The sequence below is a fragment of the Oryctolagus cuniculus genome, chromosome 9, assembly GCF_051225735.1.
Source record: "Oryctolagus cuniculus isolate XC-2025 breed Fujian yellow rabbit chromosome 9, ASM5122573v1, whole genome shotgun sequence".
Classification (NCBI taxonomy): domain Eukaryota; kingdom Metazoa; phylum Chordata; class Mammalia; order Lagomorpha; family Leporidae; genus Oryctolagus; species Oryctolagus cuniculus.
In genome coordinates, this window is record NC_142875.1 from 14,666,837 (window position 1) to 14,672,340 (window position 5,504).

At 44.7% G+C, this 5,504-nt stretch overlaps 1 pseudogene across 1 annotated transcript; it reads left to right on the forward strand.

The window, feature by feature from the left end:
- Positions 1–3,536: 3,536 nt before the first annotated feature.
- Positions 3,537–4,287, forward strand: LOC138843677 (peptidyl-prolyl cis-trans isomerase A pseudogene; annotated as a pseudogene). The gene has a single exon (XR_016212741.1). The product of XR_016212741.1 is annotated as a peptidyl-prolyl cis-trans isomerase A pseudogene (transcript).
- The last annotated feature ends 1,217 nt before the right edge of the window (positions 4,288–5,504 follow it).

The window sequence follows — 5,504 nt, forward strand, 5'->3', positions numbered from 1 at the left end:
TTTTTTTTTTTTTCCAGTTGGATAAAAGCATTTATGCTTTAGAGAATAAAAAGAAGTAACTTGCTCCCACTAAATGGAACAATACCCTGCATTATTTTTCTGACTTGGTTGCAATTGAGTGCATATGGCAGAAGAGCTTGTTTTAATTTTGCTTATGGATGCTGCTGGATCTGATGGGAGAGGTCATACATAACTGAAACCCAGGTTGACCTAAGTCACTTTCTGCCTTAGTGCAGAGTAGCTTTGCTAGGCCTTGTAGACTGGACTCTGGACACTGCTTGCGGATGCACCTTAGTGGTAATATTCTCATGTCTTCTTTGAGCCTCACTTTTCACCTGTAATATAGGTTTAATAATTAGCTCAAAGTATTGTTATGAGGACAAAGTCCAATTTGAGCCAATCTTTAAGTTCCATTTGTTTTATTAAAGACTAGTAGAAGACACTTCAACCAATTTAAGTATTGTCAAGTTCAGTACTGTTAAGTATATTATATTCACATTTTTGAAGCAGATCTCCAGAACCCTTTCATCTTAAAAACTGAAACTCTGCCCATTAAACCCTGACTTCTGCCAAGCCCTGGCAATCACCATTCTACTTTCTGTTTCCATAATTTGGTTAATTTATGTATCTCTATTGGTGTAGTCATACCATATTTGTCTTCTGGTGAGTAGCTTATTTCACTTAGCATAATGTCCTCAAGTTTCATATATGATGTAGCATGCAAAAGAATTTCCTGGGGCCAATGCTGTGGCGTAGCAGGCGAAGCCACCCCCTGCAGTACCGGCATCCCATATGAGTGCCTGTTTGAGTCCAGCTGTTCCACTTCCAATCCAGCTCTCTGCTATGGCCTGGGAAAGCAGTGGAAGATGGCCCAAGTGCTTGGGCTCCTCCACCCACATGGGAGACCTGGAAGAAGCTTCTGGCTTCGGATCAGTACAGCTTTGGCCGTTGTGTCCAGCTGGGGAGTGAACCAGCGGATGGAAGACTTCTTTCTCTCTGCCTCTCCCCTCTCCGTGTAACTCTGACTTTCTTTTTTTTTTTTTTTTTTTTTTTTTTTTTTTTTTTTTTTTTTTGACAGGCAGAGTGGACAGTGAGAGAGAGAGACAGAGAGAAAGGTCTTCCCTTGCCGCTGGTTCACTCTCCAATGGCCGCCGCTGCAGCCGGCGCACCGCGCTGATCCTGGCAGGAGCCAGGAGCCAGGTGCTTTTTCCTGGTCTCCCATGGGGTGCAGGGCCCAAGCACCTGGGCCATCCTCCATTGCACTCCCTGGCCATAGCAGAGAGCTGGCCTGGAAGAGGGGCAACCGGGACAGAATCCGGCGCCCCAACCGGGACTAGAACCCGGTGTGCCGGCGCCGCAAGGTGGAGGATTAGCCTATTGAGCCACGGCGCCGGCCCTCTGACTTTCAAATAGATAAATCTCAAAGAAAAAAAAAAAGAATTTCCTTATCAAATCTTCCATTGCATATGCAGAACATGTTTCCTTCCTTCCTTCCTTCCTTCCTTCCTTCCTTCCTTCCTTCCTTCCTTCCTTCCTTCCTTCCTTCCTTCCTTTTCCTTCCTTCCTTCCTTCCTTCCTTCCTTCCTTCCTTCCTTCCTTCCTTCCTTCCTTCCTTCCTTCCTTCCTTCCTTCCTTCCTCTCTCTCTCTCTCTCTTTCTTCCTTTCAAGATTTATGTATTTATTTATTTGAAAAGCAGAGTTACACAGAGTGAGGGAGAGACAAGAGAGTGAGATTTTCCATGCAACCTGGTTCACCCCCGAAATGGCTGCCATGAAACCAGAAACTCCATGCGGGTCTCCCACGTGAGTGGCAGAACCTAAGGATTTAGGCCATCTTCAGCTGCTTTCCCAGCCACTAGCAGGGATCTTGATAGGAAGCGGAGCAGCTGGGACACCAGTGGCCATCCCAGGTGCCCATACGGGATGCCGGTGTCACAGGTGGTGGCTTTATCCGCTATGTCACAATGCTGGTCCCGGAACACATTTTCTTTATCTGTTCATGAACTGATGGATATTTAGGCGGCCTGCACCTCTTGGCTATTGTGAACAATGTTGATATGAATATGGGCATGAAGAGGCAAGCATTGCAGGCTGGTGTTTGGCACAGTGGTTAAGCTACTGCCTGAGGTACCTGGATCCACTATGGCAGTGCCCAAGTCTGAGTCCTGGCTCTGCTTCCACTCCAGCTTCTTGCTAACGCACACCCTGGGAGGCAGCAGTGATGAATCAAGTAGTTGAGTTCCTGCCACCCAGTGGGAGACCTGGACTGAGTTCCTGTCTTCTGGCTTCAACCAGGCCCTCCCATTTGGGCAGTGCATCAGAGTGGGGAGACACCTGTCTGTCTTGCAAATAAATAAGATAAATAATAATACAATAAAAACACGGATGTGCAAATGCCTGCTTGAGACCCTGCTTTCAATCCTCTTTGGATAAATACCTGGAAGTAAGATTGCTAGATCATATGGTAGTTCTATTTTAGACTTTTCTGAGGGATTGCCATACTGTTTTCCATAGCTATTGCACCACCCATGGTGCCATTAGCAGTGCAAAAGGGTGCCAATGTCTTCACATCTTTACCAACGCTGTTATTTTTGATAGTAGTTTGAAAATTTTAGTTTAGAAATCATGCAGTTTAGAAATCATGCTGTTAAGAGTTATTGCTGTGAAACACGGGATTTTATGGATATGAGAATGTTCTTATATAAATATAAATATGTTGATAAATTATAGGATGGGAATTAAGGCAAATCTGGCAACGATGGCCATAGTAAGTACATTTTCAACATTATCACTTAATATATATGGAGTGCTTGCTATAAATAGGGTAAAGCATTATGTTACATTATGATTACAACTGATTTTGAAATTTAAAAAGCTCCATGTTTATATTAAAAAATCAAAGCAACTCAGAATTATGCAGAATGAAAAACAAACTTCTCCAGTGTGCTCTCCACTTATTCCTGTCCCCTGCCACCTTTAACTCCCCGCTGATTAATAGTAGCCTTTGAAATAAGCTTTGCTATTCCGTTTTTGGCATCCTTTATGCACATATCTCCAACCACGTCCCGTTTTTCAGTTAGACTTCATTATGCTTATTTTTCATGAAGAATTTGAAAATGTGACTGTTTTGTCTAATGGAAATGACTTTTTGATTAGAAATGGTTGTGTGTGTTTATACCCAGCTGGAAGCCGTTTTTGCAGGTGTGATCCTAGGTGTTCACATTTGACTCTGAGTGACGGCTGACACGTGCTCAGGGGTCACGCTTGCCCGTCAGCAGCACAGTCAGCATCAGGGCTGCTTGGCCCAGATGACCAAGAGCAGCCAAACAGGATGCCCTCACAAGTCACTCCCAGGTGACTTCCCAGGAAGAGGAATGGTGAGAGCAGGTTCTTCCCTGTCTGGGTGTTCAGCTCTTGATTTAGTGAGTATAACAGCAAAGAGTGTGGCCTTCAACATCTAAAAGTGATGTGGGTTCAAGAATTACTACTGTGAGTTTACAGGACTTGCCCTTTGTAAACATTTTTAAAAAATAAAGTCTTGGCTTTGCAGACGCCGTTGTCGCCCGCAGCTGCTCTCCGTCAGCCATGGTCAACCCCACCGTGTTCTTCGACATCGCCGTCGACGGCGAGCCTTTGGGCAGCATCTCCTTCGAGCTATTTGCAGACAAAGTTCCAAAGACAGCAGAAAACTTCCGTGCTCTGAGCACCGGAGAGAAAGGATTCGGTTATAAGGGTTCCTGCTTTCACAGGATTATTCCAGGGTTTATGTGCCAGGGTGGTGACTTCACACACCACAATGCCACTGGTGGCAAGTCCATCTATGGAGAGAAGTTGGAGGATGAAAACTTCCTGCTGAAGCACACAGGTCCTGGCATCTTGTCCATGGCAAACGCTGGGCCCAACACAAACGGCCCCCAGTTCTTCATCTGCACTGCCAAGACTGAATGGTTGGATGGCAAGCGTGTGGTCTTTGGCAGAGTGAAAGAGGGCATGAGCATTGTGGAAGCCATGGAGCACTTTGGGTCCAAGAACGGCAAGACCAGCAAGAAGATCACCATTGCCAACTGTGGACAACTCTAATGCGTCTGTGTTATCTTACCCACCTGACCATTCCTCTAGCTCAGGAGAGCGCCCTCCACCCCATCTGCTCGTGACGCCCTGAATTGTGCTCTCCCTGCAGGTCTTTGGTTCCGTGTTTTCCTTACTTCCCCTCCAAGTCTAGCGGAATTGCAGAGTTAAAAGTTATGATTATGAAATAAAAACATAAACAACAACAACAAAAATAAAGTCTTAACAATGAAGAATACGTTTTTCTTTAAATTGTAATTTATTACACACACACACACAGAACACACAGAGTTCTCCCATATACTGATTCATTCTCCAAATGCCCACAGTGGCTCAGGCTGGGCCAGGACCAAAGCCAGAATGTGGGAACTCAGTCCAGGTCCCTACCATAGTAGTGGGAGCTCAATTACTTCAGCCATTACCACTGCATCCCAGGGGTCGAATTATCAGGAAGCTGGAATCAGGAACCAGAGTCAGGTGCCAACCCAGGCACTCTGATCCGGGACACAAATATCACAGGTGTCTTACCAAGTGTCTTTTTTTTTGTAGTAAAGTTTTATTTATTTATTTGAAATGCAAAGTGACACAGAGACACACACACACACACACAGAGAAAGAGAGAGAGAGAGAGAGAGAGAGAGAGAGAGGATCTTTCATGCACTGGTTCACTCTCCAAATGCTAGCAATAGCCCCCGATGGACCAGGTCAAAACCAGGAGGCAGGAACTCCCTCTGGGTCCCCCACGTGGGTGGTGGAACCCTAAGTTCTTGGGCCATTATTGGCTGCTTCCCTAGCACATTAGCAAGAAGCTAGATAGAAAGTGGGGGAAGGACTTTCTTCTAGGTATTCCTATATGCGATGTGGGATTCCAAGTGGTGGCTTAACCTATTGCATCACAATGCTCACCCCCATGAACTAGGCTAAATGCCTTTCTCCACATCCTAGCTCTTCTTAGCTACTCTGGATATCAACTATTTTTATGCTCATTCATTCATTCATGAATGCCTACTGTGTGCCCAACACTGTCTCCTGACAGGTACATTGGTGAGCAAACTAGAACAATCTCTGTTCCCATCCAGCTTGCATTCTCATGCAGGGAGACTGTCAAAAGACAACATGAACCATAAAGATACTGGATTATTAATTTTTATGATTGACATATGGCGTTGCTGGTGCTGCTCTCTTCTGAGTGGAGCATAAAAATCCTCCACATACTCCTGATTCACCTCTTGGGTTGACAATGCTTCATTACACTGTAACTAAACAGCATCTGCTTTAGTTGACATGGCAAAAATAATCATATTACCATTTGGTTTTCTGATATGACTAGTAAACTGGTCATAAAATAGATTCATGATGTGATTGTGCATAACCACGAGTGTACGAATTCTAAGACATATCGTTGGACTTTTGAAAAATTAATAACAAATGATATC